The following is a 10,883-nucleotide window of genomic DNA, read 5'->3' as shown; positions in this document are numbered from 1 at the left end:
GATCATGCCATCACGCCTACCACCCTCGCACGCCTGCAACTCCTACATAACCAATGGGAACTAGTGCCACAAAATAAGTGGTCAATCACTTCTGCTTTCCTCTCACAGGAAGTCTCTGGAAGCCGCAGCACTATTCAGAAAACAAAATGAAAAAGAAAAGAAGTAAAAGAGTCTACACTTTTAAATGAAAGCGCGGGTCGGTGTGCAATGCATTGTGGGTATGTAAAAGAGGTTGCGTCACAAGCCGGGTTTCCAAAGCCCCAGCCTTTGGCCCTGGGCTGGCTAGAGCTGGGCCACCATCTGGGACAGGGCGAAAGCCGTATTTACAGGAGTATACACACCAACCACCGAGTCGGACTTTTCGGGAAGGGGTCTCCGCAGTCCCACCCTTAGAGAGGGAGCTGTTGGCAGCTGACGGCTACTGAGGAGGGAGACCGTGACAGGTTGCTCCTGCCCCAGTACGACTCCACACCCTTGTGCATTCGGGCAGCACTAGTTGGACTCAGGAGGTTAATAAGAACTTGATAACAACAGAACAGAAATAAAATAATAAAATTTATAATTAAGAATAAGCCTCTGTGTGTGATTTATTTGGGAGCTGGGTGGTAGGCCCCCCAAAAGAGTAAAATACCAAAAACAACAATTGGCCGTTCAGTTCTTTATTAGACTATCAGGTGTTTTAGACAGGCACAGTAACACAGCTTCACAGAGTTAAACAAACGCAATGTAAAAGAATGCAGCACATCTTCGCATCATTAAAACAAATGTTCTACAGCATAAACAAATGTAACACGTCTTAAAATAACATTCTACAACAGTTTCTTTTTTTTTTTTTTTTTTTTTTTTTAAATAGGGTCTTGCCGGGCGATGGTTGCACACGCCTTTAATCCCAGCACTCGGGAGGCAGAGGCAGGCGGATCTCTGTGAGTTCGAGACAACCCTGGTCTACAAAGCGAGTTCCAGGAAAGGCACAAAGCTACACAGAGAAACTCTGTCTCAAAACCCCCCCCCCAAAAAAAAAGAAAGAAAAAAGAAAAGAAAGAAAGAAATAGTGTCTCACTGTAATCCAGACAGGCCCAGGGCCCACTGTATAGCCCAGGAATGTGAATATCTTTGGAAACTAGGTTATACCAGGCATTTTGTCTAAAATGCTTAGAGTGTTTAGTTGGACTGCCAGGAAACCAGGAGCAGAAGGCGAGTCTGGAATCTCTGCCTTCACTGCATTTTGTGCTCTGCTTTGGGCTAGCTGCTCACCCAGGATATAGGTAACTAATCGTGCAGGGAGTGTCTGTCTGAAATCTTTGGCACTGAGACCATTTCACTCCCTTTAATGCTAAAGGCACAAAGGTACCAAGGACTCTTGTTGTCAAGGTTGTTTGTTGTTGTTGTTGTTGTTTTGGGGTGGTTTTTTTGCCATATTATATTCTAAACTCCCCAAAAGTGCCTAAAGGTATCCAGTTGTTGCCCTAAACCTTATCACCTTGGATTCTAGGAACAATGGGACGTCAGAGAACTGCAAAATGGGCAATTATCCCCTACGGCAATCATAGCAATCCCCCTGCCTCTGCCTCCTGAGTGCTGGCATTACAGACATGGGTCATCACACCTGATTTGTTCTTTAGGGCTCCACTGTTACTGATGGTTAGGGTCTGAGTCTGTGCTTCCAGGATCCTGGCATCCTCAAGAATTAAATAGGTACTGAGAAGTTGGCTAGAGGTTAAAAGTTCTTGTTGCTCTTCCAGAGGACCTGAGTTGGACGGTTCACAACTACCTGTAACTCTAGCTCCTCTTTTAAATCTCCCCGGACACCCACATACCCACACAGACACTCACCTACACATGGCTCAGCAGTCAAGAGCACTGACTGCTCTTCCAAGAGTTCCAGGTTCAATTCCCAGCCCCAACATGGTGGCTCACAACCATTTGTAACTCCAGTTTCAGAGGATCCCATGCCCTCTTCTGATCTCCTTAGGTACCAGGCATGCACATAGTGTATAGACACACATTCAGGCAAACCATCTATACACATACACTAAAAATAAATCTAATAAAAAAAAACTTAAAAAAAAAAAAAGCTAGGGTGGTTGTGCATGCCTTTAATCCCAGTACTCTGGAGGCATAGGCAGGCAGATCTCTGAGTTCAAGGCCAGCCTGATTTACAGAGGGAATTCCAGGACAGCCAGGGCTACAGAGACAAACCCTGTCTCAGAAAATAAATAAATAAATGAAAGAGAAAGACACTAATGAGAAAGATTCAGGATTGAGGGAGAAAGTGAAAATCCAGGAAAAAGGAAACATTGATAGGAACTCTGGACCAAGAAATGGGGTAGAGGACAGTGGAACCACTTTTCAGATGAGAGTGCAAATGTTATCACCTGTCGGGCCTGCCGACAGTCAGCTGGGTAGCCGGGTAGAGGCGATCGGATTGAAGAGACAATGAAGAAGACAGAAAAGAGTCGAGAGGTCTGCCGGTCAATGCCGGACAGCCCCGAGTTTATTTTACAGCCAGCTTATATACAGTTTTGAAGGACAGAGGTAGAACAATGCACAGCACAAGCATTCAACCTCTATCTATCCTGCCTGCGTCAAGGAGCAGGCAGTTTAATTTTCTGTCTCAATGTACCTCCGGCTGGCATCAGCAGCCTGCATCTAGCTAGATAGTGTGTTCCTTCTTGTGGGCTAATCAGGACTTTCTCCCAGCCTTTCAAGGAGACTCTGTGGACTAATCAGAACTTTCTCACAGCCCTTCAAGGAGACTCTGTGGACTAATCAGGACTTTCTCACAGCCTTTGAGCAAACAAGCCTGAACTCTATTGACTCAGAATAGACTTCAGATTCAAACTGGGAAACTGAGTCAGTTGTGGGCTCCCACAACCACCCCACCAGAGTGATCATGGTTTTTTGAATGGTCCTCATTCCAACTCCATTGACATTCCTCCATCTCTTGACTGGTCTTCCTTCCAGTTCTACCTTTTCAGCATTTACCCTGTGCTGAAGTGACAGAAAAATCAGGAAACTAGAGCTACCCATGGTGCCTCACACTGTCAATCTCAGCTCTCAGGAGGCAGGTTAGGTGTGAGTTCAAGACCCACCAATTACAGGATGAGGTCCTGTTTAAAAAAATCTATAAAAGACTGGGCATGGTGGCACACACCTTTAATCCTAGCAGAGGGAACAGAGCCAAGTGGATCTCCGTGAGTTCAAGGCCAGCCTGGTCTACTTTTCTGGTTTTTGGTTTGTTTTGTTTTGTTTTGAGACAGGGTTTCTCTGTGTTGTTTTGGTGCCTGTCCTGGATCTCGCTCTGTAGACCAGGCTGGCCTTGAACTCACAAAGATCCCCCTGCCTCTGCCTCCCGAGTGCTGGGATTAAAGGTGTGTGCCACCACCACCCGGTTTAAATGTTGTCTATTTAAATGCTAAACAGGCAGGTGCCTGGCAGACATCATTTGAGGAAGTCGTTTTTTTTTTTTTTGTTTGTTTGTTTGTTTGTTTTTTATGTATACAGTGCTCTCTCTGTATGGTCAGAGAGGGCACCAGATCTCATTATAGACGGTTGTGAGCCACCATGTGATTGCTGGGAATTGAACTCAGAACCCCTGGAAGAACAGGCAAGGATCTTAACCGCTGAGCCATCTCTCCAGGCCCACCCTGGGTCTACTTGGCAAGTACCAAGACAGCTAGGGCTACAGAGAGATTCTGTCTCAAAACTAAATAAATAATCTAAGAAGGGAAGCTGAGTATGACGGCTCACATCTGCAACCCCAGCAACTGGGCGGCTGAAGCCAGCAGCCGATACAAGTTTTAGACCAGCCTGTTCCACACGGTGCATTCCAGGCCAGCCAAGGATATAACATGAGATCCTGAAAGCTGAGGGAGGAAGGCAGGGAGGGAAAACAGAAAACCAGGAAACTGAGCCGAAGGCTGGATGTTACTTGGCATGTCCCTGCTCGGTTTTTTGGCAAGGGCCTCTGCTGTCACGAGTGTTCCACAGCACCTACCTGAAAGGAAAAGTATCGGCCCCGGACCCCCAAGACCAAGTTCTCAGCACAAAGGAGATGTATTTGCCTCAGAGGGACAGAGGACACGGATTAAGAGACGGAGACAGGAGACAGAGGATGGAGAAGGGAAAAGGGGCAGGGATATTTATCCTGGAGAGACAAAGGACTGCCTCTGGATAGAGAGGAGACATGTGGCACACAAGAAAACTCCAGTTTATAAAGGTATAAGGGAAACCCGGCGTTAGGATGAGGTGTTTAATTTTAATTGGGTGTGCTAATTAGGGGAGTCAAAGGGAGCTTTTGATTGTTGGATTTTAATACTTCCATAGCTGGACCTTGGTAGTCAGCCTCAGGAGGAAGTGGCCAAATAAGGGACTAGACCTTGGTGACTAGCTTTAGGAATGTAATCTAACGGTTTTTAGCAAGGCAGAGGGGACGGAGAAGAGCAAGGCCTGCCAGAGTCACATGCTCACGTGGGCTAGTGTCCCTTCACTACCCAGCTCTTGCCTTCAACCCATGACCACAGAAGGGACCCACTTGAGTGAGTAGAGCGGATGCACTTCCTCACCCACCAGTGGCCCAACACCTGCCCTCCTCCCCAGCACTAGAGTTCAGACACCCGCTAGCTCCTGCACGGTGGTGCTGAGACCCAACTTAGGTCCCTGTACTCGAGCAGCGATCACTCCCCAGCCCCTAGAAATACATACCTTTTCATTATGTGAAAATGTGTCTTATCACTGAGCTATCTGCCTCAGCCCTTTAGTGGAGAGTGGGTTAAGGAAGGAGGCTTGGTCTTTTGAGATGGTCTTGTTATGGAACTGAGTCTGGAACTCTGTAATCCTCTGGACTTAGCCTCCTGGGTAGATAAGACTACACCCTGTCATCAGTCCCAGGGGTGTGGGGTGTTGTTTATATCATTTCTTGTAATTGCTTAAAAATATGTGTATGTGTATGCAGATACTCATGGATGCTGGGGTTACAGAGGACTGGAATCAAACTTGCAAGAGCATTACACGTTTTTAATTTGTTTACTCATCTCTGCAGCCCCTGCTGTGTTTCTTCCTCCTCCTTTACAGTAGTACTTGGTTTTACCCTAGGTCTCTGGGTTGTCCAGTCTCTGGTTCTTGGTCACACAAGCAGTGTTGGGTATGAGTTCCCTCTTGATGGGAATATAGGAATGAACCACCCACACCAATCCTGGCTGGTTGTAGTCTTCACAAAAGGAATCCGGAACTTGTAACTCAGTAGAAAGCATACTCACAGTGACCCACGCATTTAAACCTAGCATTTGGGAGGCAAAGACAGATCTCTAGTCTACAAATCTCAGGACAGAGATACACAGTGAAGATCCTATCTCGAAAACACGAAACACTCACACTCCCCAGCAGCACTTAAAACCTGGCTGTGGCCGGGCGGTGGTGGCGCACGCCTTTAATCCCAGCACTCGGGAGGCAGAGCCAGGCGGATCTCTGTGAGTTCGAAGCCAGCCTGGGATACCAAGTGAGTTCCAGGAAAGGCGCAAAACTACACAGGGAAACCCTGCCTCGAAAAACCGGGAAAAAAAAACAAAAACAAAAACCTGGCTGTGGTCAAGATTATAGATATAAGACCTTGCAAACATAAACACAAGGAACAACCACACTAAAAAAACCTGATAAACCCAAGTGTATCAGACACCCAGCACACGGCTCCACACAAACCACACATATGTAAAACATAGTCTGTTTTTCAACCAATGTTAGTAGCCCTGCACATGCAGGACCTCAAAAAATTGGGTTAAGACTCAGAGTTGTTCCTCTCCACGGAAATCTTTAGTAAAAGGCGAAAGATTTATACGATCTGAAGAGAAACCAGAGTATGGTAACAGACTCATGCCAAGGGTTCTCAGCCGACTGTAACTCCTAGATAACTGATGGGAGCTAGTTACACAAAGTAAGTGATGATTTCAGCTCTCCTCTCACGCGTGTCTGAAAGGTGCATCATTATAAAGAAAAGAAAATGAGAAAGGAAAAAAAAATAAAAGAGCTATCCTTTTAAATTTCGCACTGGGCTGAGTGCAATGCATTATGGGTATGTAAATATGCTGTTTCACCAACCTCGGGTATCCGGAAGTAGAGATTTCATTTTCCCGGAGTAGACGTCGGGCCGACGCCAGGGGGCAGTGCAGAAGCCAGCTTCATGGGACGATAAATGCCTGGTCCAACTACAAAAGTCTGGTTTTATAATTTACACCAAGTAAAAGTTCTTTCTCTTTTTTTCAGGGGAGCGATATTTTGATTTTGCTTCTTGAAATTTTGAGACAGTATCTCACACTGTCCCCTAAGCTGGCCTTGAACTACGTAGCTAGTTGGGCCTGGGAAGTTGAGCGCAATTCCCTTTTCCTCAATCTCATGAGTGCTGGGCAGCCATTAGGGAGTCTCCTGTATCCCAGGCTGGCATTGAACTCTCCTCATCACCTAGGAAGATCTTGAATTCCTGATCCTCCTGTCTCTACCTACTAAATGTTGGCATGACAGGTATATGCCCCACACCCAGCTTAAAAATTCTCTTAATTAATTAAAAATAAAATAAGCAGGGGCGGAATTTGTCTAGCAAGCAGGAGGCCCTGGGTTTCATTCCCCAGCAAAAAGGAATAAATATAAAAAATAAATAATCAAATCTTGAAACTGGTTATTCTAGTATATTCATTTTCTAAAAAAATGTATTGAGAACAAGCAGCGCTTGCTCTAGGACACAGGACTGTGTGTTGAGCTACTGATAACAAAATATTTACTGACACAGGCCAAGCACTGAGGATCCAGAAGAGCAAGATGGTAATTGCAGAGAGGTTCCTGATGTCGGGACTTACTGAAGGAAAGGAAAGCTGAGGTGAAATTACACTCTGGGTGAGCTTTCCTAGGAGAGACAATATCATAACCACGGGCACCCTGAGCGTGGGACTTGACCAGAGAGGACATAAGGACAGATACAGCACCATAAGAGAGGCAGAGGCAGAATGGTGGTTTCTTTTTTCCTTCTCCTCGTTCTACAGGGTCTCAATATGTAAAATTGGCTGTTCTGGAACTTGCTATGGAGCCCGGGCTTGCCAGGAACTCATAGATCCACCTGCCTCTACCTCCTGCCGGGATTAAAGGTGTGCACTACCAATCCAGGCCAGAATAATGGAGTCTTGAAGGGAGAGAAGACAGCCCTCGCTTCTGGAAGACAAAGTGAGATTCTGACTCTTACAGGTTTTGGGGGTGAGCAAGCTCCATACTATGGAATCTAGTCTGGTGTGGCCTGAGTGCCAGGAGTCACAAGGCAGGAAGACACTATATTAAAAAGCAAAGTTATAATTCAAGTCTGTCCTCGGTCTAGGGCTGAGGTGCTCTCCTTGCTCACAGTTGCGAGGAAGGAAGAGAGCTGTAAGCTCACAGCTCATCTGATCTACTCTGGCTCATAGAGAGTTGCATAGATGCATGGCCTCAATTCTGGGGGTGTGGAGAGGAGGGAGAGAGAAGAAGGAAACTGGGGTCTGTGATCTGTTTGACCTTGACGGCAAGAGGAAGGCACTGAAAAGCTACAAAGCAATCCCAGGACTTGGGAGGATGAGGTAGGAGAATTGTTCACAAGCTCAAAGCCATGTTCTTCGTAGTGAATCCCAAGCCAGCTGGTCGGCTTCTTTGTTTTGCTTGGGGTTTTTTGTTTGTTTGTTTTTGTTTTTGTTTTGTTTTTCGAGACAGGGTTTCTCTGTGTTGCTCTGGTTGTCCTGGAATTCACTCTGTAGACCAGTCTGGCCTCCAATTCACAGATATCCACCTGCCTCTGCCTCCCAAGTGCTGGGATTAAAGGTGTGAGTGCCTCCATGCCTGGCTGTTGTCTCCTTATTGGGCCTGGGATGAAATTTAAGTACTATGACAACCTGGTATTTTGTTTAGGAAAAAAAATGCTGCCAGTCGTGGTGGCATGTGTCTTTAATTCCAGTGATTAGGAGGCCTAGGCAGGTGGATCTTTGCAAGTTTGAGGCTCGACTGGTCTGGTTTACAATATCCAGTTTCATGCAGTCAGGGCTATATAGTGAGACCCTTTCTCAGAAAAGCAAAAAATTAAAAAAAAAAAAAGGAAAAAGCCCAAATAAACAGCTGGACAGTGGTGGCACATGCCTTTAATCCCAGCCCTCAGGAGGCAGAAAGAGGCAGATCTCTGTGAGATCAAGGCCAGCCTGGTCTACAGAGGAAGTTCCAGGCCAGCCAGAGCTACATAGTGGAAACTCTGTCTCAAGAAATTTAAAAAAAAAAAAAAAAAGCCAAACTTCTGCTGAAGGCTGGATATGACTTGGGATGTCCCTAAAGCCATTGGTTTCCAAGGGCCTCTGCTGTCACCAAAATAGAAGAGGAACTCAATAGATGGGCATTATCCTCTACCCATATGCCTCTTATGCAATATAGTAACCAACCATAGCAAAGAAAAACACTGAGACAAATTACATGCATACTTCACCAAAAGAGCAGAATTTTTTTTTGTTCTGTATTTTTTCTTTTTTCTTTTCCATACTAGTTGTTCTGTATTTGTTGTTTGTTTGTTTGTTTGTTGTTTTTTGAGACAGAGTTTCTCTGTGTAGCTTTGCACCTTTCCTGGAACTCACTCTGTAGCCCAGGCTGGCCTCCAACTCACAGAGATCTGCCTGCCTCTGCCTTCCGAGTGCTGGGATTAAAGGTGTGCGCCCACCCGGCTGTTGTTTTTGAGGCAGGGTTTCTCTGTATAATGGTCCTGGCTATCCTGGAACTTACTATGTAGCCCTGGCTGGCCTCAAACTCAGAGAACTACCTGCCTCCGCTACTATGCTCTCATAAATACATATTCTTGAAAAATACTTAGAGCTATTCATTTTGTGTGTATGAGTGTTTTGCCTAATGTATGTCTGTACATCACATGTATGCCTGGTGCCATCAGAGGTCAGAAGAGGGTGTCTTGGATCCTCTGGAACTGAACTTACAAATGTTTGTAGGTAGCTGTATGGGTGTTGGGAATGGAACTAAGTCATCTGCAGGAGCACTAAGTGTCCTTAACTGCTAAGTCCTCTCTCCAACCCCAATAAATGTGGTTTTAAAAAGAAAGAAAGGAAGGAGGCAGTGGTGGCGCACACCTTTAATCCCAGCACTCAGGAGGCAGCGGCAGGCGGATCTCTGTGAGTCCGAGGGCAGCCTGGGCTACAGAGCAAGATCCAGGACAGGCACCAAAACTACAGAGAAATTCTGTCTCGAAAAACCAAAAAGAAAGGGGACTGAAGAGAAGGCTGAGCTGTTATAGCTGTTAAGGGCACTGGCCACTCTTCCAGAGAACCTGGTTGCTTACTTTATAACAAGACCCTATCTCAATGCTAGGTTTAAATTTTTTTAAACAGCTAAGCCTGGGACTGTAGTTCATGCTTGTGATCCCAGCACTTGGGAGGGGAGACAGGAGGATCAGGAATTCAAGATCAGCCTCAGTACATAGTGAGAGAGAGAGAGAGAGAGAGAGAGAGAGAGAGAGAGAGAGAGAGAGAGAGAGAGGAAGCAGGCTTGGTGGTTCAGGACTTTAAGCCAAAACTCAGGAGGCCGAGGTAGGTGGAGCTCTGTGCATTTGAGGCCAAGCTGGCAAACAATGAATTTCAAGGCAGCCAGGGCTAAGACATTGAGAACTTGTCTCAAAAAATAAAAAAATAGCCGGGCGGTGGTGGCGCACGCCTTTAATCCCAGCACTCGGGAGGCAGAGCCAGGCGGATCTCTGTGAGTTCGAGGCCAGCCTGGGCTACCAAGTGAGTTCCAAGAGAGGCACAAAGCTACACAGAGAAACCCTGTCTCGAAAAACCAAAATAAATAAATAAATAAATAATAATAATAATAATAATAATAATATAAAAATAAAAATAAAACAAACAAAACAAGGTCACGCTCGGCTACACAGTGAGTTAGAGTTCAGTACAGGATACTTCAGAGTCTCTCTATCTCAAAAAAGAATTGTTTGTGGCTGGGCGGTGGTGGCGCACGCCTTTAATCCCAGCACTTGGGAGGCAGAGGCAGGTGGATCTTTGTAAGTTCGAGGCCAGCCTGGTCTACGGAGCGAGATCCAGGAAAGGCTCAAAGCTGCACAGAGAAACCCTGTCTTGAAAAACAAAAAAACAAAAAAAAAAAAAAAAAAAAAGAATTGTTTGTGACACGATGGTCCGTGGCTGATCTAGTTGCTGTTCGCAGCCTCCTCTCTCCTTGTTTATCTGCATGTTCGCAACTACACTTTCCATAGTCTCTACCATGAGGCATATGAGAGGTGTTCACGGACAAGAGGGTGCTTTTCTTTTATATTTTAACTTTATTATTAGTGTGTGTGTGTGTGTGTGTGTGTGTATGTGTGTGTCTGTATGTGTGTGTCTGTGTGTGTGTGTGTGTCTGTGTGTGTGTGTCTGTGTGTGTGTGTGTCTGTGTGTGTGTGTGTGTGTCTGTGTGTGTGTCTGTGTGTGTGTGTGTCTGTGTGTGTGTCTGTGTGTGTGTGTGTCTGTGTGTGTGTGTGTCTGTGTCTGTGTGTGTGTCTGTGTGTGTGTCTGTGTGTGTGTGTGTGTCTGTGTGTGTGTCTGTGTGTGTGTGTGTGTGTGTGTGTCTGTGTGTGTGTGTCTGTGTCTGTGTGTGTGTGTGTGTGTGTGTGTGTGTGTGTGTGTGTGCGCGCGCGCGCGCGCGCACACACGCACACATGTGGAGCTCAGAGGTCACTTTCAGGGTTTAGTTCTCTCCTTCCATCCTGTGTGTTCCAGGGACCGGCCGCATCAGCAAGTGCTTTTACCCCGAGTCGTCTGGATGCCCCCCACCTCCTTTCACTGTTGTTCTTGCTTTTAACTTAATTACATTTTACTCATTCATTGTGTGTGTGTGGTGCG

At 46.0% G+C, this 10,883-nt stretch overlaps 1 non-coding gene across 1 annotated transcript; it reads right to left on the bottom strand.

The window, feature by feature from the left end:
• Positions 1 to 5,740: 5,740 nt before the first annotated feature.
• Positions 5,741 to 5,856, bottom strand: LOC131905471 (U5 spliceosomal RNA). Its single transcript, XR_009377975.1, has one exon. It is a non-coding gene; the product is annotated as a U5 spliceosomal RNA (small nuclear RNA).
• Positions 5,857 to 10,883: the final 5,027 nt, after the last annotated feature.

Source organism: Peromyscus eremicus, chromosome 2 (assembly GCF_949786415.1).
Source record: "Peromyscus eremicus chromosome 2, PerEre_H2_v1, whole genome shotgun sequence".
NCBI classification, from domain to species: Eukaryota; Metazoa; Chordata; class Mammalia; order Rodentia; family Cricetidae; genus Peromyscus; species Peromyscus eremicus.
This window is presented reverse-complemented; position numbering and strand designations above follow the sequence as displayed.